The 21,602-nt window shown below is 44.5% G+C and overlaps 1 protein-coding gene across 2 annotated transcripts in view; it reads right to left on the bottom strand.

Annotated features, from left to right (window-relative positions):
- The window catches only part of LOC121537911 (retinoic acid receptor gamma-A), a 119,548-nt gene extending 114,171 nt beyond the window's left edge, over nt 1–5,377 (bottom strand). The window contains exon 1 of one of the 2 annotated variants that reach the window (XM_041845560.2): nt 5,239–5,377. The gene's annotated coding sequence lies outside the window, so the exon portion shown is untranslated. The remainder of the gene's footprint in view (nt 1–5,238) is intronic. The other variant, XM_041845561.2, reaches the window with a different exon arrangement.
- Nucleotides 5,378–21,602: the final 16,225 nt, after the last annotated feature.

Raw genomic sequence — 21,602 nt, 5'->3', positions numbered from 1 at the left:
TGGCTACTTCCTTGCTTTGTGGCCTTTCAGGTTATGTCGATATAGGACTCGTTTTACTGTGGATATAGATATTTTTGTACCTGTTTCCTCCAGCATCTTCACAAGGTCCTTTGCTGTTGTTCTGGGAATGATTTGCACTTTTCGCACCAAGGTACGTTCATCTCTAGGAGACAGAACGCGTCTCCTTCCTGAGCGGTATGACGGCTGCGTGGTCCCATGGTGTTTATACTTGCATACTATTGTTTGTACAGATGAACGTGGTACCTTCAGGTGTTTGGAAGTTGCTCCCAAGGATGAACCAGACTTGTGGAGGTCTATACATTTTTTTCTGAGGTCTTGGCTGATTTCTTTTGATTTTCCCATGATGTCAAGCAAAGAGGCACTGAGTTTGAAGGTAGGCCTTGAAATAAATCCACAGGTACATCTCCAATTGACTCAAGTGATGTAATTTAGCCTATCAGAAGCTTCTAAAGCCATGACATAATTTTCTGGAATTTTACAAGCTGTTTAAAGGCACAGTCAACTCAGTGTATGTAAACTTCTGACCCACTGGAATTGTGATACAGTGAATTATAAGTGAAATAATCTGTCTGTAAACAATTGTTGGAAAAATGACTTGTGTCATGCACAAAGTAGATGTCGTAACCGACTTGCCAAAACTATAGTTTGTTAACAAGAAATTTGTGGAGTGGTTGAAAAACGAGTTTTAATTACTCCAACCTAAGTGTATGTAAACTTCTGTCTTCAACTGTACATACATATATACATATATACACACATATAGAGTGGGGAGAACAAGTATTTGATACACTGCCGATTTTGCAGGTCTTCCTACTTACAAAGCATGTAGAGGTCTGTCATTTTTTATCATAGGTACACTTCAACTGTGAGAGACGGAATCTAAAACAAAAATCCAGAAAATCACATTGTATGATTTTTAAGTAATTAATTTGCATTTTATTGCATGACATAAGTATTTGATCACCTACCAACCAGTAAGAATTCCGGCTCTCACAGACCTGTTAGTTTTTCTTTAAGAAGCCCTCCTGTTCTCCACTCATTACCTGTATTAACTGCAACTGTTTGAACTCGTTACCTGTATAAAAGACACCTGTCCACACACTCAATCAAACAGACTCCAACCTCTCCACAATGGCCAAGACCAGAGAGCTGTGTAAGGACATCAGGGATAAAATTGTAGACCTGCATAAGGCTGGGATGGGCTACAGCACAATAGGCAAGCAGCTTGGTGAGAAGGCAACAACTGTTGACGCAATTATTAGAAAATGGAAGAAGTTCAAGATGACGGTCAATCACCCTCAGTCTGGGGCTCCACGCAAGATCTCACCTCGTGGGGCATCAATGATCATGAGGAAGGTGAGGGATCAACCCAGAACTACACGGCAGGACCTGGTCAATGACCTGAAGTGAGCTGGGACCACAGTCTCAAAGAAAACCATTAGTAACACACTACGCCGTCATGGATTAAAATCCTGCAGCGCACGCAAGGTCCCCCTGCTCAAGCCAGCGCATGTCCAGGCCCGTCTGAAGTTTGCCAATGACCATCTGGATGATCCAGAGGAGGAATGGGAGAAGGTCATGTGGTCTGATGAGACAAAAATAGAGCTTTTTGGTCTAAACTCCACTCGCCGAGTTTGGAGGAAGAAGAAGGATGAGTACAACCCCAAGAACACCATCCCAACCGTGAAGCATGGAGGTGGAAACATCATTCTTTGGGGATGCTTTTGTGCAAAGGGGACAGGACGACTGCACCGTATTGAGGGGAGGATGGATGGGGCCATGTATCGCGAGATCTTGACCAACAACCTCGTTCCCTCAGTAAGAGCATTGAAGATGGGTCGTGGCTGGGTCTTCCAGCATGACAACGACCCGAAACACACAGCCAGGGCTGCATACATACATACATACATACATACAAACACATACATATCTTTAAAAATATATATATATTCCCCTTTATTACTTTCCAACCCCACCACCCTTTCCCTAATTGGAGTAAACTAGTGAACAACAACGCTTAGGCCTCTACCTCCAGCTTATACTTACTATCTACATTTTATGGACACAGTCAATTTTACAATAATTATATTTTGTTTGTTTTTTCTCCTGAACTTCTTCTACTCTCAACCTCTCAGATCATTTTCATGATGTCCATCCGGTTTGCTTCTATATGCCATATCTTTCTAATTGTGCGCTTTCACAAAAGCTCCCAACCTACAACCTATATACTTATTATGGACACAGTATGCTTACATTATTAGTTATCTTGTTATTAGTTGTTGTTAGTTGTTATTAGTCCCATCCTTCAACTCCATTCAACACCACCCATCTATCTCTTAACACCATCCATATAGGATTTCTATTTGCCATATATTTTTCAACTGTACTGTGATGTTTTACAAAAGTTCTGAACCTTTCTATTCTCATTGTTTCTACAGATTATAAATTGAAAATAATTTTTTTTGCTAAAAGTATTATTATATTATTGATCGATTGACTATGACTTTTCAGATCACCCAGTAATGCTATCTGCAAGGTTATCTCCAGGTAAATATTGCAATCCTTTAGCCATTCCTGGACCTGTGTCCAAAAACAAGCTACAAATGGACAGTACCAAAACAAATTATCTAATGATTCTGTCTCTTCACAGCTAAATCTGCAGAGCTGGGAAGATTGTTTCCCCATATAAATAACATTATATTGGTAGCAAGAATATTATATCATAATTTAAATTGAAAGATTCTAAGTTTTGAATCCGGTGTCGTTTTGCGTATCAGTTCATAAACACTATGCCATGGGATCGGTACGTCAAAAATCTCTTCCCAACTATTTTGCAATCTATATGGCATGGCTGTCAATCCTTTGGTCCTTAAATGAAACTGGTATACTTTTTTATTTATCCACTCAAGTGTTGCTTTAGCAGTATGCTTAGGGTCATTGTCCTGCTGGAAGGTGAACCTCCGTCCCAGTCTCAAATCTCTGGAAGACTGAAACAGTCTTCCCTCAAGAATTTCCCTGTATTTAGCGGCTTAAAATGGTCCTATGGGCAGATACTCCAATCACTGCTAAATACAGGGAAATTTGCAGCTCCTTCAGTTCCTTCAGGGTTATCTTTGGTCTCTTTGTTGCCTCTCTGATTAATGGCCTCCTTGCCTGGTCCGTGAGTTTTGGTGGACGAACCTCTCTTGGCAGGTTTGTTGTGGTGCCATATTCTTTCCATTTTTTAATAATGGATTTAATGGTGCTCCGTGGGATGTTCAAAGTTTCTGATATTTTTTATAACCCAACACTGATCTGTACTTCTCCACAACTTTGTCCCTGACCTGTTTGGAGAGCTCCTTGGTCTTCATGGTGCCGCTTGCTTGGTGGTGCCCCTTGCTTAGTGGTGTTGCAGACTCTGGGGCCTTTCAGAACAGGTGTATATATACTGAGATCACGTGACACTTAGATTGCACACAGGTGGACTTTATTTAACTAATTATGGGACTTCTGAAGGTAATTGGTTGCACCAGATCTTATTTAGGGGCTTCATAGCAAAGGGGGTGAATACATATGCATGCACCACTTTTCCGTTATTTATTATTTAGAATTTTTTGAAACAAGTAATTTTTTTCATTTCACTTCACCAATTTGGACTATTTTGTGTATGTCCATTACATGAAAAACAAATACAAATCCATTTAAATTACAGGTTGCAACAAAATAGGAAAAATGCCAAGGGGGATGAATAATTTTGCAAGGCACTGTATGCAGGAACTCCTTCAAGACTGTTGGAAAAGCATTCCAGGTGAAGCTGGTTGAGAGAATGCCAAGAGTGTGCAAAGCTGTCATCAAGGCAAAGGGTGGCTATTTGAAGAATCTGAAATATAACATATATTTTGATTTGTTTAACACGTTTTTGGTTACTACATGATTCAATTTGTTATTTCATAGTTTTGATGTCTTCACTATTATTCTACAATGTAGAAAATAGTACAAATAAAGAAAAACCCTTGAATGAGTAGGTGTTCTAAAACTTTGACCGGTAGTGTATATATATATTTTTAAATATATATATACACTGTATATGGGGTATTATGCAGACAATTTACATTGATGGAAAATACAATCTATCTGCAATATTAAAGCTGATCTACAATATTAAAGCTGAACCAGTTAACCTGGCATACACGTCTATCTGCCAAGAAAAGTGTATAACCTTACCCAACTATTCTTGTCTATCAGTGTTTTGTTACTTGTCATGTTTTGTGTTTTTTGTTGACTCCAGGAAGAGTAGCTGATGCTATAGCAAAAGCTAATGGGGACCTAAATAAACAAATACCAAAACAGAAAACAACCACCCCCAGCTTTGAATGACACTACTACAATAAACTGACAAGTAAACTTAGCCCAGATTTTGAGAGCAGAGGCACACCTCGGTCCAGAAGCATTGGGTTCTGCTGTTTAGAAGGTGAAAAACAATGCTCTGTCTCTGTGTCCCTGGCTGACTGCTCACACTGTTGTGCTGTGTCCATGTGGTCACAATAATAAGTAGGGAAGATTAGGTCAAGGATGGGTCAGTCACACACACACACACACACACACACTCTCTCTCTCTCTCTATTCCACTCAGTGTAGATCAAACAGACCCAGGCAGGCATGTATCCACTTACACTTACAAAGGCACACATGCTAATAAAAACACTCTGAGCTCTGGGGTAACACTCTTAACATTCACTAACTGACACACACGAAAACACACACACACACACACACTGTAAAACAGACACACACACTGTAAAACACACACACTGTAAAACAGACACACACACACTGTAAAAAAACAAAAAAAAACACTTGCAAGCACACATTCATTTAGGCTACTCACAAAGTCTAGAACTAGAGAGACAGATATATACACTTGTGCAAATGCACACTGACAGAACCGACACTCTGAAACGAATAAATACAACTAGGAGGAAACCTGGTCCAGTTTATGGAAAACCTGATCAGCTTTCTCTATACACTCTCTATGTACTGTCTATATACTCTCTGCCTCATAATCTCTGTCTTTAACTTAAACTCTCAACAGTTTATTTTCAAGCTTCCGCTCCCAGAAATGCAGTCTCTCCCAGAGACTCTAACTCTAACTTAAAACTCTAAGAGCAGAAAGAACAGAAAAATTGATGGAAAAACAAGAGAACAACAGCTCATATTGTTTCTAAAGAAAGTACTCACCCACTCTAATGTTGTGCTGGCAGACAGACTGATAGATTGATAGGTGGAGTGCTGCTGGTCCAAACAGACAGATGAGCAGAAGGGAAATTAGGAGAGATTTGTGTACATTCATCAGAGTCCCTTTGACAGTAAAAAACAGGGCAGCAGCAAGTTTCTCTCTCACTCCCCCTTCTCTCTGTCCCCCCCTCCTCTTGCTCTCTTTCTCTATCAACACAGGCAGACTCTCTCCCTCTCCTCTCTCTCTTTTTCCCTCTTTCCAACTCTCTGTTTTTCAACACCCCCTCTCCGTCTCTCTCACTAAGAAATAATTATGCTCTCTGATTCATAAAGCCAACCTTTGTCACGTGATCCAAACTTCAAATATACAGCACAAAAAAAATTCACCGGCCACAAAATACTATGAGGGGAGAAAAAAGGTCCAGAAAGCTTCTGTTTTTCATTCTCTCCCCCCTCCATTTTCTATCCTCACTTTCCCTACTGTCTGTAATGTGTGTCGAAAACATAGTTACTACACTTAACAGAGTCAAACATTCAAGAAACAAAACATAAAAAACACAAAACCGGTAGCAGACATACTAAATATAGCTGACTAAATATCTACACAGACTTCAAATCGGTCTACTTCAAATGTGGTCCTCTGTAGCTCAATTGGTAGAGCATGGAGCTTGTAACGCCAGGGTAGTGGGTTCAATCCCCGCGACCACCCATACGTAAAAATGTATGCACACATGACTGTAAGTCGCTTTGGATAAAAGCATCTGCTAAATGGTATATTATTATTATTATATTATTACTAAGCATGCTTAATTTAAAGAGCAACTGCATTTAAAAAAGCAACAAACCCCTTTGAAATTCTAGTCAGAAACATTTATTCTAGTGTCAAAATTGTCTACAAAGTGTAAATATAATAATTTGGGTCATAAAGTCAGTCTCATCTAAAACGGAGTTTGGAACAGCCGTGCGTCACAACGGGTAAATGAAGTTTGGGTTTTGATTTGACATGTCCATTTGCCCACTAACGTGGGGTGAAGAGCTGCCGTTATTGCTCTCTATCTAATAGCATAGACAGTGAGACAGACCTGCTACATAAGACAACACGTGGCACATTTTTTAACTTGAGAAAAACTGCACCAAACAGCTTAGGTAGATGTAAAATTGCACAACTAAAACATCTTCGACAAAAACGTCAAAATTAATTACTGATTTCTTGAGTTATCGTTGATTCATTTTGGGGATTTTGAGGACGTGAAATAGGCTTCCGTCTACAGTGTCTCGTGGGGGACAAACATCATTAACAAAATGCGGAATTGGTCAGGAAACACACCTCCAAGACTGAAATCTTGTTTTTCTAATGAGAAACGTAAAAACACATGTGCCAATCGGCGTGTTAAGTGGCTCTTTAAAGGGAACTTCCAAGGGGGTTGAGTTGTATGTAGTACGTATGTAATACAGTAGGTTACTGTATGAGCTGAAATCCAACGTTTTCTAAACGTAATGTATACCAACACATCGATTACAAGATGTCTGACCCGTTTAGCGACTTTCTCAACCCATTAAAGTATCGGTTAAACTTTATATAGCTTTCATGAATAAGCCATTATGAATACTTAAATGTTTACTTTACATGAATAAATGATTAAAGTAATTATAAAGTGTTTGTAAAGAATCTAATCACTGTCTATCCCCCCAAAAAATCACCTTTAAAAAATATATACATTTTCAAAGTTACAAACCAAACGAAGTGGTAGTAGACAATTGGGAAGTCCCCAGTAAGATGGCAGAGCAGCAGTTTGGGTGTGGTGCCCCTAAATCTCTCTCTCTCTCTCTCTCTCTCTCTCTCTCTCTCTCTCTCTCTCTCTCTCTCTCTCTCTCTCTCTCTCTCTCTCTCTCTCTCTCTCTCTCTCTCTCTCTCTCTCTCTCTCTCTCTCTATCTGTCTCTCTCTCTCGCTCTCTATATGAGTTCATATGTTTCAGATCTGTGTTTGTGTTTGTTGAGGAGTTCGTTTGTGGTTCTGGGCGTATGCTTGCAGTGTCGTAGCCTGGTGCTGTCGGTTTCTCAAGGTCATGTTCTGATCTCAGATTGTTTTGGTTAAAAGGCGGGCACTCCAAAACCTCAGCTTTTAAACACACCCTTAAACACACCTCAATGGGCACCTTGCTTTACCCGTGTGGTCTCTGACCCCTTCTGGAACAAAGGGCAGGGTTCTCAAGGGCTTCTAGAATCTAGCACAAGCTCACTAGTTCTTCATAATATAAATACACTTCTCTATTTCTCCAAATATTATCTAAACACCAAACATATCTAACTCCTCAAAACATAACCCACCTCATCATGTCATCTCTACAGCTTTAGTATGACAGGGAGTCACTGCCATAACATTCAACACAATTCCATACCATCCAGTACACCTTCACCTGGCATCTCCTAACTGACACATCATCACATCTCCTGTCCAAGTACTCCTCCTAAACTGGAAGGCCATGTCTGAAATGGCAGCCCTTTCACTATTTTATTTTGTATTTTACCTTTATTTAACTAGGCAAGTCAGTTAAGAACAAATTCTTATTTACAATGACGGCCTACACCGGCCAAACCCGGACGACGCTGGGCCAATTGTGCGCCGCCCTATGGGACTCCCAATCACGGCCGGTTGTGATACAGCCTGGAATCGAACCAGGGGGTCTGTAGTGACGCCTCAAGCACTGAGATGCAGTGCCTTAGACCACTGCGCCACTCAGATCAGGGCCCATAGAGTGATGCACTATATAGGGAATAGGGTGTCATTTGGAACGCAGACCAATAAGGCTAGTTCCTTCCTCCTGACTGTCCTCTACTGGCCCATTGATAGTAATCTGATGTCTGCATCCCGACTTACCCTGACCTCAATACGTCTCTTTAATCAAATCAAGCCATTAGAACCACATAAAAGCACTTCCTCTTCTCTGCGACCTCTATGTCCCTGTGTTCCCTTTATGTCTATAGCACTATCTCCCGGATTCCCATACATAGTCCTCTGTGGAAATTATTCTCTTCATAACATACAATCAATCAATCAATCAAATCTAAGCCCTTTTTACATCAGCAGATGTCGCAACGTGCTTTACAGATACAATACGTGGCCTAATGCAGCATAGCCTACTATCTTAATGCAGAGTGTACTCCTGTGTAAAGCTTGTATTGATTATGTTCACAGTAATAGACAGGCAGTGCTAGAGAAACTGTACAAGGCTGGCATCAAATCCTTACATCCGCACCCAACCCAACCCTAGAGGAAGTGGTTTTACACAGCACAGACCTCTATAACCGATCCTTATCATAGCCTAGTTTAGTTTTAGAAGGTATTTGTATTTATTATGGATCCCCATTAGCTGCTGCCAAGGCAGCAGCTACTCTTCCTGGGGTCCAGCAAAATTAAGGCAGATACCATTTTAAAAACATTACTATACATTCACAACAGATTTCACAACACATTAAGTGTGTGCCCTCAGGCCCCTACTCTACTACCACATATCTACAACACAAAATCCATGTGTACATGTGTGTATAGTGCGTATGTTATCGTGTGTTTGTATGCATGTGTCTGTGCCTATGTTTGTGTTGCTTCACAGTCGTTTCTTTATCTGTTTTTTTTAATCTGTTTTGTCAATCTAATTTTACTGCTTGCATGAGTTACTTGATGTGGAATAGAGTTCCATGTAGTCATGGCTCTATGTAGTACTGTGCGCCTCCCATAGTCTGTTCTGGACTTGGGAAATGAAGAGGTGAAGAGACCTCTGCTGGCATGCCTTGTGGGGTATGCATGGGTGTCTGAGCTGTGTGCTAGTAGTTTAAACAGACAGCTCGGTGCATTCAACATGTCAATACCTCTCACAAATACAAGTAGTGATGAAGTACATTTCTCCTCCACTTTGAGCCAGGAGAGATTGACATGCATATTATCAATGTTAGCTCTCTGTATACATCTAAGGGCCAGCCGTGCTGCCCTGTTCTGAGCCAATTGCAATTTTCCTAAATTGGCACCTGACCACACGACTGAACAGTAGTCCAGGTGTGACAAAACTAGGTCCTGTAGGACCTGCCTTGTTGATAGTGCTGTTAAGAAGGCAAAACAGCTCTTTATTATGGACCGACTTCTCCCCATTTTAGCTACTGTTGTATCAATATGTTTTGATCTTGACAGTTTACAATCCAGGGTTACTCCAAGCAGTTTAGTCACCTCAACTTGCTCAATTTCCACATTATTCATTACAAGATTTAGTTGAGGTTTAGGGTTTAGTGAATGATTTGTCCCAAATACAATGCTTTTCATTTTTGAAATATTTAGGACTAACTTATTCCTTGCCACCCATTCTGAAACTAATTGCAGCTCTTTGTTAAGTGTTGCAGTCATTTCAGTTGCTGTAGTAGCTGACGTGTATAGTGTTGAGTCATCCGCATACATAGACATACTGGCTTTACTCAAAGCCAGTGGCATGTCATTAGTGAAGATTGAAAAAAGTAAGGGGCCTAGACAGCTGCCCTGGGGAATTCCTGATTCTACCTGGATTATGTTGGAGAGGCTTCCATTAAAGAACACCCTCTGTATTCTGTTAGACAGGTAACTCTTTATCCACAAGCAAACGCCATGCTCTACCAACTGAGCTACATCCCTGCCGGCCATTCCCTCCCCTACCCTGGACGACGCTGGGCCAATTGTGCACCGCCCCATGGGTCTCCCGAGTGGCGCAGTGGTCTAAGGCACTGCATCGCAGTGCTAGCTGTGCCACTAGAGATCCTGGTTCGTATCCAGGCTCTGTCATAGCTGGCCGCGACCAGGAGACCCATGGGGCGGCGCACAATTGGCCCAGGGTAGGGGAGGGAATGGCCGGCAGGAATGTAGCTCAGTTGGTAGAGCATGGCGTTTGCAACGCCAGGGTTGTGGGTTCGATTCCCACGGGGGGGCAGTATAAAAAATAATGTATGCACTCACTAACTGTAAGTCGCTCTGGATAAGAGCATCTGCTAAATGACGTAAATGTAAATAGCAGGGGGTGTAAAGCCATAACACACAAGTTTTTCCAGCAGCAAACTATGATCGATAATGTCAACAGCCGCACTGAAGTCTAACAAAACAGCCCCCACAATCTTTTTATCATCAATTTCTCTCAGCCAATCATCAGTCATTTGTGTAAGTGCTGTGCTTGTTGAATATCCTTCCCTATAAGCGTGTTGAAAGTCTGTTGTCAATTTGTTTACTGTAAAATATCATTGTATCTGGTCAAACACCATTTTTTCCAAAGGTTTACTAAGGGTTGGGAACAGGCTGATTGGTTGGCTATTTGAGCCAGTAAATGGGGCTTAACTATTCTTAAGTAGGTAAATTACATTTTTTTCCCTCCAGGCCTGAGGGCATACACTTTCTAGTAGGCTTAAATTGAAAATATGGCAAATAGGAGTGGCAATATCATCCGCTATTATCCTCAGTAATTTTCCATTCAAGTTGTCAGACCCCGGTGGCTTGTCATTGTTGATAGATAACAATCATTTTTTCACCTCTTCCACACTCACTTTACTGAATTCAAAATTACAATGCTTGTCTTTCATAATTTGGTCAGATATACTTGGATGTGTAGTGTCAGTGTTTGTTGCTGGCATGTCATGCGTAAATTTGCTAATCTTGCCAATGAAAAAATCATTAAAGTAGTTTGCAATATCAGTGGGTTTTGTGATGAATGAGCCATCTGAGTCAATGAATGATGGAGCGGAGTTTGCCTTTCTGCTCAAAATTTCATTTAAGCTCCAAAGCTTTTTACTGTCATTCTTTACGTCATTTATCTTTGTTTCATAGTATAGTTTATTCAGTTTAGTCACATGATTTACCTAATTTGCAGTACGTTTGCCAATTGGTTGTGCAGCCAGACTTTTATCTTGCCTCATCCCTCTCAACCATACCATTTTTTAATTCCTCGTCAATCCACAGGGATTTAACAGTTTTTACAGTCATTTTCTTAATGACTGCATGCTTATTAGTAACTGGGATAAGCAATTTCATAAATGTGTCAAGTGCAGTGTCTAGTTGCTTCTCATTACACACCAACAAATATTATTTACATCGACAACATAGGAATCACTACAAAACTTCTTGTTTGACCTCTATATTAGGCCCAGCCTTTGGAACTTTGGTTTTCCTAGATATGACTACTATATTGTGATCACTACATCCAATGGATTTGGATACTGTCAGCTTCCTGCCTCCTGTTTGTCTCCGGGCCTCTAGAGGTCATCTGTGTTCCCCTCTGCCTTAGTTCTTCCTCGTGTGTCCTTATTAGCTTTATCCAGGTCACCTGTGCCTTGTTTCCCCTAGAGTATTTTAGCTGTGTTTTTTCCCCTTGTTCCTCACTTGGTTTTTGAGTCCTGGCTATGTGTCTCCTGCTGTGTCCCACAGAGTCTTTCCGAGTAAGCTTTTTCTAAGTTATCTTTATTTTGTTTTTCTCCCCTCGTGGAGTTATTTTGTTTTGTCCTCCTGTTTTGTTTACTGTACCTCTGTTAGTATACCTCTTTCTGAGAAGAACTTTTGTTGGATTATTTTTGAAGTGCAAAGAAATACCTTTTTTATATTAAACCTACTTTGCCTGGAGTATTGCCTTGGGTGTTTCGTTTGGGTCCTACTATACCTCCTCTGTGGCTAAGGGGTAGAACACCCAACTCTCCACATCTGAGACCTGAGTTCAAGCCTAGCTTGTGACAGAAAAACCAAGTCAATCATGGACCCAGAAACACTCAGTTCCAAGGACCTGTTGGCGGTGATCGCTCGACATGAGGCATCTTTCCAGCGCCATGAAGCCGTTCTCAGCCGACAGGAAGAGCTGATGGCTAGTCATTCTCAACTCCTGGCCGATATGATGAGTTCCCTCCGCCAGCTCTTTGAACGCCTCCCTGGTCCTTCCCCCTTACTCCAGGTCACCCCCAGTGACGACAGGCCTTCTCCATCGGCGGAGCCCCGACTACCACCTCCCAAGCCCTTTTCTGGGGATCCAAGCTCTTGCCAGGGTTTCCTCACCCAATGCTCCCTCACCTTCGAGCTCCAACCCTCAAGTTTTCCCACCGACCGTTCCAAGATTGCCTACATCATTACCCTTCTTTCAGACAAGGCGCTCTCCTGGGCCTCTGCGGTGTGGCAGTCCCAGGAGGCCTGTTGTGACTCCTACGCTGCATTTGTAGAAGAGTTCAAGCGGGTGTTCGATCATCCTGTCAGTGGGCGGGAAGCTTCCAAGCGCCTACTGTCTCTCCGTCAGGGTCCCCAGAGCACGGCAGATTTTGCCATTGAATTCCGGACCATAGCAGCAAGGATCGGATGGAATGATGAAGCGCTGAGGGTCTGTTTTCAGGGAGGGTTATCTGAGCCCCTTCAAGATGAGTTAGCCACCCGAGAACCAGCTGGGGATCTCGAGTCCCTCATAGCCTTGGCCATCCGCCTGGACAATCGTCTAAGAGAGCGGAGAACGGCTCGCCGCCAGGGGTCTCAGTCCCAAGTTCCTCTGAGCAGCTCTGTTTCTCCTGTTTGGGCTCCGTCATTCAGAGCTTCCCCGGCTCCTGAACTGCTCCAGGATTCCCGGAGAACATGCAGTTAGGCCGTTCCAGGCTTTCTCCCAACGAAAGGGAACGTCGCATGAGGGAGCGTCGGTGCCTCTACTGCGGGGTTGCCGGCCACTTCCGCTCCACTTGCCCCGAGCTTTGGGAAACGCCTGTCCCCGCCTAGCTACAGGAGGGCTGTGATGGGGAAAATTAGAGCTCCTCCTACTAACGCTGTCTTAGCTATCCCAGCCACTCTGTCCTGGAAGGGCCACCAGCATCGGGTCCAGGCTATGATTGATTCCGGTGCCGCAGGTGATTTCCTGGATTTAACCTTGGCTAAGGAACTTAAGATCCCTACCCAACTACTTCCTCAACCCCAGGCAGTTACAGCCTTAGATGGCAGACCTCTGGAACCAGGAAAGGTTACAGAGGCGACTCAGTCCCTGCGACTTACCATCTTTCAACACCAGCAGGAGGAGACCTTCTATCTCATTGACTCCCCCGAGTATCCTATTATCCTGGGTCACCCTTGGCTATGCAGACATAATCCCCAGATCGACTGGCCTACTGGCACCATTCTAAGCTGGGGTCCCACTTGCCAACTCACCTGCATGCTTCAGAGTCCCTCAGCCCCTAGTACCCAGTTTCAAGAGTCTGTTGACGTCTCCCGAGTCCCCAGTGTTTACCATCGGTTCAAGGCAGTGTTCAGCAAGTCCCGGGCTACTTCCTTACCGCCTCACCGCACGTATGACTGTGCCATTGATCTACTCCCTGGTTGCTGCCCTCCTAGAGGTCGGATCTTTTCCTTATCCTCCCCGAGCACTCAGTTATGGACACCTACATTAAGGAGTCCTTGGCAGCCGGCCTCATCTGTGCCTCTACTTCCCCGGCTGGGGGCGGGCTTCTTTTGTTGAAAAGAAAGACGGGGGTCTTAGGCCTTGTATTGATTACCGGGGACTCAACAAGATCACGGTTCGGAATCGATACCCCCTTCCTCTCATGGCCACTGCTTTTGAGCGGCTTCAAGGGGCTTCCATTTTTACTAAACTGGATCTCCGCAATGCTTACCATCTCGTGCGGATCCGGCCAGGAGACGAATGGAAGACGGCCTTCAACACGCCCACGGGGCACTATGAATATCGGGTGATGCCGTTCGGGCTCACCAATGCCCCCGCAGTATTCCAAGCCCTGATTAATGATGTTCTCCGGGATATGCTTAATCTGTTCGTCTTCGTGTACCTGGACGATATCCTCATCTTCTCGAGGTCACTGAAGGAGCATGAGGGGCATGTTAGCAGGGTTCTCCAGAGGCTCCTTGACAATCACCTCTACGTTAAACCTGAGAAGTGTGAGTTTCATGTTTCCCAGACTCAGTTTCTCGGGTTTATTGTCACTCCCGGCCACCTAGAGATGGATCCCAAGAAGGTCAAAGCGGTCCACAGCTGGCCCACACCTGCCACGGTCAAGGAGGTTCAACGGTTCATTGGCTTTTCTAACTTCTATCGGAAGTTCATTAAGAATTTCAGCTCTGTGGTAGCCCCCTTGACGACGCTTACCAAGGGAGGAGGGACCAAGATTCACTGGGGTCCGAAGCAGCAGGGGCCTTCGAGGATCTCAAGCGCCGCTTCACTTCTGCTCCGATTCTGGTGATCCCTGACCCAGAAAGACCTTTCGTGGTGGAGGTGGACGCCTCAGAGGTGGGGGTGGGAGCCGTCCTGTCACAGAGGGGTGAGGATGGGAGATTACACCCTTGTGCCGTCATGTCTCGCCGCCTGTCTGAGGCCGAGCGCAACTACCACGTGGGGGATCGAGAGTTGCTTGCGGTAAAACTGGCCTTGGAAGAGTGGCGCCATTGGCTTGAGGGGGCTCAGCATCCTTTCCAGGTTCTCACAGACCACAAGAACCTGGAATATCTCCAACAGGCAAAGCGGATGAACCCTCGGCAAGCACGATGGTCCCTTTTTTTTAATCGATTCCTGTTTCTCCTGTCTTACAGACCTGGCACCAAGAACGTCAAGCCGGATGCCCTGTCTCGAGCATATTCTCCCGAGATACAAGAGAAGCCCTTGGCATCGATTATTCCGAGGTCTAGGATCGTCGCACCTCTTCAGTGGGAACTAGAAAGAGGGGTACGAGAGGCCCTTGTCCATGAGCCCGATCCAGGCGGTGGTCCTGCCGGACGCCTGTACGTTCCTCTCTCTGTTCGGGCCCGCGTCTTGCAGTGGGGTCATGAGTCGCCCTTGACATGCCATCCGGGTAGTGCTCGCACACTGGAATTCCTCCAGCGGCGGTTTTGGTGGCCGTCCATCAAGAAGGACGTGCAGGTCTATGTTGGGGCCTGCCCTGTGTGCAACCAGGGAAAGTCGACACGTCAGCGACCCCAGGGACTGCTCCATCCCTTACCTGTTCCTCGCAGGCCATGGTCACACCTTTCTCTGGATTTTGTTACGGGACTTCCTCCATCCCAGGGCAACACAGTCATCCTAGTGGTTGTTGACCGGTTCTCTAAGGCTGCCCGGTTTATTCCCCTGCCCAAGCTGCCCTCGGCCAAGGAGACTGCTGAGCTCCTCATGAACCATGTCTTCCGGATATTTGGTATTCCCCTGGACGTTGTCTCCGACCGAGGTCCCCAATTCTCGTCCCGGTTTTGGGGGGCCTTCTGCAGGCTTATTGGGGCCACAGCCAGCCTATCGTCTGGGTTCCATCCAGAGTCTAATGGCCAAACGGAACGGATTAATCAGGATCTGGAGACCACCCTGCGGTGTATGGCGGCCAGTAATCCCACGTCTTGGGCCACCTATATCATTTGGGCTGAATATGCCCACAACACCCTCCAGTCCTCAGCCACCGGATTGTCCCCCTTCGAATGCCAGTTCGGATACACCCCTCCATTATTTCCAGAGGAAGAGGCGCAAGTTGGTGTTCCCTCGGCCCAGCGCTTTGTCCAACGCTGTAGGCGGACCTGGAAGAAGGCCAGGCGTACCCTCCTTCGGACCTCCCAGAGATACCAAAGTCAGGCTAATCGCCGCCGCCGGACGGCCCCTAGTTTCCGAGCTGGTCAGAGAGTTTGGTTGGCCACCAGAACCTGCCCCTCCGGGTCGAATCCAAGAAGCTTTCCCAGAAGTACATCGGCCCTTTCCGCATAGCAAGAAAAGTTAACCCTGTTTCTTTTCGTTTGGTTCTCCTCGCTCCCTTAGAATTAACCCCACTTTCCATGTTTCACTACTAAAACCTGTCTTGTCTTCTCCCTTTGCCCCCCACGCAGGCCCCCCGCCACCTCCCAGGATCATTGACGGCCAGCCAGCCTACACAGTGCGCCGGATACTGGACACCCGGAGGTTCCAGAACTCTCTGCAGTATCTGGTGGACTGGGAGGGCTACGGGCCAGAGGGAGCGCTCCTGGGTTCCAGCCAAGGACATCCTGGACCCAGGTTTGATCCGAGAGTTTCGCACCCCTGAGGCCAGGGTGTTCTGGAAGGAACGTCAGGAGTCGTTCCTAGAGGAGGGGGTCCTGTCAGCTTCCTGCCTCCTGTTTGTCTCCGGGCCTCTAGAGGTCATCTGTGTTCCCCTCTGCCTTAGTTCTTCCTCGTGTGTCCTTATTAGCTTTATCCAGGTCACCTGTGCCTTGTTTCCCCTAGAGTATTTTAGCTGTGTTTTTTCCCCTTGTTCCTCACTTGGTTTTTGAGTCCTGGCTATGTGTCTCCTGCTGTGTCCCACAGAGTCTTTCCGAGTAAGCTTTTCTAAGTTATCTTTATTTTGTTTTTCTCCCCTCGTGGAGTTATTTTGTTTTGTCCTCCTGTTTTGTTTACTGTACCTCTGTTAGTATACCTCTTTCTGAGAAGAACTTTTGTTGGATTATTTTTGAAGTGCAAAGAAATACCTTTTTTTATATTAAACCTACTTTGCCTGGAGTATTGCCTTGGGTGTTTCGTTTGGGTCCTACTATACCTCCTCTGTGGCTAAGGGGTAGAACACCCAACTCTCCACATCTGAGACCTGAGTTCAAGCCTAGCTTGTGACAGATACTGCTTTCAAGCAAATTTCTGCAGCATTAGTAAAGATGTGATAAATACATGTTGATGATTTAATTCCTGTGCTGTTTATAACTACCCTGGTAGGTTGACTGATAACCTGAACCAGGTTGCAGGCACTAGTTACAGTTTGAAGCTTTCTCTTGAGTGGGCAGCCTGATGAAAGCCAGTCAATATTTTAATCACCCTATAAAATATACCTCTCTGTTGATATCACATACATTATTAAGCATTTCACACATGTTATCCAGATTCTGACTGTTAGCACTTGGTGGTCTATAGTAGCTTCCCACCAGAATGGGCTTTAGGTGAGGCAGATGAACCTGTTGCCATATTACTTCAACAGTATTTAACATGAGATCCTCTCTAAGCTTTACAGGAATGTGGTTCTGAATATACATGGCCACACCTCCACCTTTTGCATTTCTGTCTTTTCTGTAGATCGTATAACCATTTATTGCTACCATTGTATCATCAAAGGTATTATCTAAGTGAGTTTCAGAGATTGTCAGAATATGAATGTCATCTGTTATTAAAAAATATTTGTTTTCATGAACCTTGTTTCTTAAGCTACATATGTTAACGTGGGCTATTTTTAGCACTTTTCTGGAATGCTTGATTGTTTCTATTGCTTTACTGGGAAGTTTAGCAGAGGTAGACATGCTCAGGTTATTTATGTTAGTGCAGGGTGAGCTGCACACAGTGGACTTCCTGCTAGAGCACACCACCTCAGTGCTAACAGTATATCTCTGGTTCATAGGCACATAATTACTGCATACAATACACTACCAGTCAAATGTTTGGACACACCTACTCATTCAAAGATTGTTCTTTATTTTTACAATGTTTTACATTGTAGAATAATAGTGAAGACATCAAAACTATGAAATAACACATGGAATCATGTAGTAACCAAAGAAGTGTTAAACAAATCAAATTATATTTTATATTTGAGATTCTTCAAATAGCCACCCTTTGCCTTGATGACAGCTTTGCACACTCTTGGCATTCTCTCAACCAGCTTCATGAGGTAGCCACCTGGAAAACATTTCAATTAACAGGTGTGCCTTCTTAAAAGTTAATTTGTGGAATTTCTTTCCTTCTTAATGTTTTTGAGCCAATCAGTTGTGTTGTGACAAGGTAGGGGGTATACAGAAGATAGCCCTATTTGGTAAAAGACCAAGTCCATATTATGGCAAGAACAGCTCAAATAAGCAAAGAGAAATGACAGTCCATCATTACTTTATGACATGAAGGTCAGTCAATACAGAACATTTCAATAACTTTTAAAGTATCTTCAAGTGCAGTGGCAAAATCCATCAAGCGCTATGATGAAACGGGCTCTCATGAGGACCACCACAGGAATGGAAGACCCAGATTTACCTCTGCTGCAGAGAATAAGTTCATTAGAGTTACTAGCCTCAGAAATTGCAGCCCAAATAAATGTTTCACAGAGTTCAAGTCACAGACACATCTCAACATCAACTGTTCAAAGGGGACTGTGTGAATCAGGCCTTCATGGTCGAATTGCTGCAAAGAAACCACTACTAAAGGACACCAGTAAGAAGAAGAGACCTGCTTGGGCCAAGAAACACGAGCAATGGACTTTAGACCGGAGGAAATTTGTCCTTTGGTCTGGAGTCCAAATTGGAGAGTTTTGGTTCCAACCGCTGTGTTTTTGTGAGATGCGGTGTGGGGGAATGGATGATCTCCACGTGTAGTTCCCACCATAAAGCATGGAGGAGGAGGTGTTATGGTGTGGGGGTGCTTTGCTGGTGACACTGTCTGTGATTTATTTAGAATTTAAGGCACACTTAACCAGCATGGCCACCACAGCATTCTGCAGCGATACGCCATCCCATCTGGTTTGGGCTTAGTGGGACTATCATTTGTTTTTCAACAGGACAATGACCCAACACCTCCAGACTGTGTAAGGGCTATTTTACCAAGAAGGAGAGTGATGGAGTGCTGCATCAGATGACCTGGCCTCCACAATCCCTCGACCTCAACCCAATTGAGATGGTTTGGGATGAGTCGGACGGCAGAGTGAAGGAAAAGCAGCCAACAAGTGCTCAGCATATGTGGGAACTCCTTCAAGACTGTTGGAAAAGCATTCCAGGTGAAGCTGGTTGAGAGTGTGCAAAGCTGTCATCAAGACAAAAGATGGCTATTTGTAGAATCTCTAATATAAAATACATTTTTATTTGTTTAACACTTTTTTGGTTACTATATGATTCCATATGTGTTATTTCATAGTTTTGATGTCTTCTCTATTATTCTACAATGTTGAAAATAATAAAAATAAAGAAAAACCCTTGAATGAGTAGGTGTGTCCAAACTTTTGACTGGTACTGTAGCTGTAGGATCAGCAGAGGCATTCAGGGCAGTAAGAGGGCCATAAATTAGGTTACTTACGTTGTGTCTTCCAGCGCCCCTGGGATAATGTACATTTGCTGAAGCATTATGACAACTCAGCGACACAATGGTAGGGATTAAATTAGCTGGGCTTGGGTCATTGATAAGTCATTGTCTCAACGCAGCCTTATAATGCTGTGAAAGGATCCAGTAACCCAAATGATTTGGCTGGATCCCATCCTCCTTATAATACGAGCTTTGTTTCCAGAAGGTATCAAAATTGTCAATAAATGTTACACCCACAGAGCTGCAATAGTCTTGTAGCCAGTTACGGAGGGCTAAAAGTCTGCTGAACCATTCAATGCCACAATTTAGGGAGGGCAGAGGGCCAGATATTATGGGGCGTTTGTTGGTGTCAAGTAGTGACAAAATCAGTTCTTTAAAATCCATCTTCAGCTGTTCTGAGCTGCTGTTATGTGTTGTTTAATAAGGATTAATGATGTGAAGATTCAGAAGCAGAAGCTGTTGACATGGTGCAGTAAAGTCTATAAATAATACAGCATTAATATGGATGTCAATATTGACATAGCAGATGTAGATAAACTGATCCTATATTTGCCATGACATTAACATAATCCCTGTATACATTCTACACAAATGATCTGATTTATTATGACTGTTGGAACAGAAGTCAAATAGAATGTAATTTCAAATGCTAACATAATGACATTTTCTCTGTAATGAACATAGTACTAATGTGTATCACAAATGTCAACATAATCCCAGAATACATTTGTCACACTTGATATGATTTCTTAACATGGAAATGACTCAAGCAACAGAAGTCATTACATAATGCTAAATAATAATATCCGCTCCATAATGATACTGTAATGAGTGTATCACACAACCAAATGTTGTGTGTGGATTTTCATGGATGTGTGTGCACGTGTGTGTATACATGCGCATGTTCAAGCTATGCTTGTGGGTGTGTGCTCTGTTTACATACTTGTGTGTATTGACCATGTGTTGCTTCTTTTATGTCTGTGAGCTGTGTGCAACGGTGTATTGAACTGTGTGTTGTCAGTAATACCAGCCACAGGGGAGGTCAGGGGTTAGTAGTGTTTGTGTTTTAGTGTCAGTGGAGTGTGCTGCAGGGGGAGATTTATGATGTGACTGTCTGGGAGACTGCAGAGTGGAGGATAATGAAGATAGATCAGAGTCCTATCTCTCTCTCTCCTCTAACCCTCTCTCTACCGCTTTCTCCCTCTCCTTCTCTCTCTCCCCCTCCCTGCTTCTCTCTCTCTTTCTCTCTCCCTCTCGCCACCCTCTCTCTCACCCCAGCCTCTCTCTCTCTCTCTTGCTCTCTCACCAACCACCTCTCTCTCTCCTTCTCTCTTTCACCCCAGCCCCCCTCTCTCTCTCACTCCCTCTCTCTCTTCGCTCAGACCCTCTCTCTCTCACCCCAGCCCCCCTCTCTCTCTCTCTCTCTCTCTCTCTCTCTCTCTCTCTCTCTCTCTCTCTCTCTCTCTCACCAAAGCCCCTCTCTTTCTCTCATCCCATCTCTCTCTCTCCCTCTCTCTCTCCGCTCAGCCCCCTCTCTCTCTCTCTCTCTCTCTCTCTCTCTCACCAACCACCTCTCTCTCCCTCTCTCTCTTACCCCAGCCCCTCTCTCTCACCCCCCACCTCTCCCTCTCTCCCTCTTTCTCTCACCCCAGCCCCTCTCTCTCTCTCTCTCTCTCTCTCCATCTCTCTCACCCCCCACCTTTCTTTCTCCCTGTCTCTCTTCTTGTGTAAAGCAGTAATGCTTCATGTAACAGTACTATGGTATTGCCTCTCTGTGACTGTGTTGGTATATTTTTTGAAGATATTCATGAAAACCTTGTAATCCAGTGTGTGTCTGTTTCTACTTATTTGCATTCTGAGAAACCATAGAAGTGTATAAGCCTGGGTCTGGCAGAGGAGAAGAAGAGGGAAGGGGGAGGGGGAGGGAGGAGGGGAATCAGGGAGCGAGGGAGGGGTTGAGTGGGAGAGAGAGATGGAGGGAGAGAAAGAGGGAGGGGCGGGGAGAGAGAGAGACGGAGGTAGAAAGAGAGTGAGGGAGGAAGGGAGGGAGATACAGGGAGAGCGGTTTAGAGAGAGAGAGAGAGAGATAGAGCCAGCGGAATAGAAAGTGAGAGGGAGGGAGAAGGAGGGGTTGAGTAGTGGAGGGGGTTAGAGGGAGGGGGAGAGAGGGGGCTGGTGCAGAGTGAAAAGGGGAGTGAGAGAGAGAGGGAGGGAGTGGTAGAGTGGAAGGAGGGGTAGAGTGGAAGGAGGGAGTGAGGGGTTGAGTGGAGTAGAGGGGAGAGAAGGACGAGAGAGAGAGAGAGAGAGAGACAGAGAGAGAGAGAGAGAGAGAGACACAGAGAGAGAGAGAGAGAGAG

Source organism: Coregonus clupeaformis, chromosome 24 (assembly GCF_020615455.1).
Source record: "Coregonus clupeaformis isolate EN_2021a chromosome 24, ASM2061545v1, whole genome shotgun sequence".
NCBI lineage: Eukaryota > Metazoa > Chordata > Actinopteri > Salmoniformes > Salmonidae > Coregonus > Coregonus clupeaformis.
Note: the sequence above shows the minus strand (reverse complement) of the source record. Positions and strands in the feature narration are given on the sequence as shown.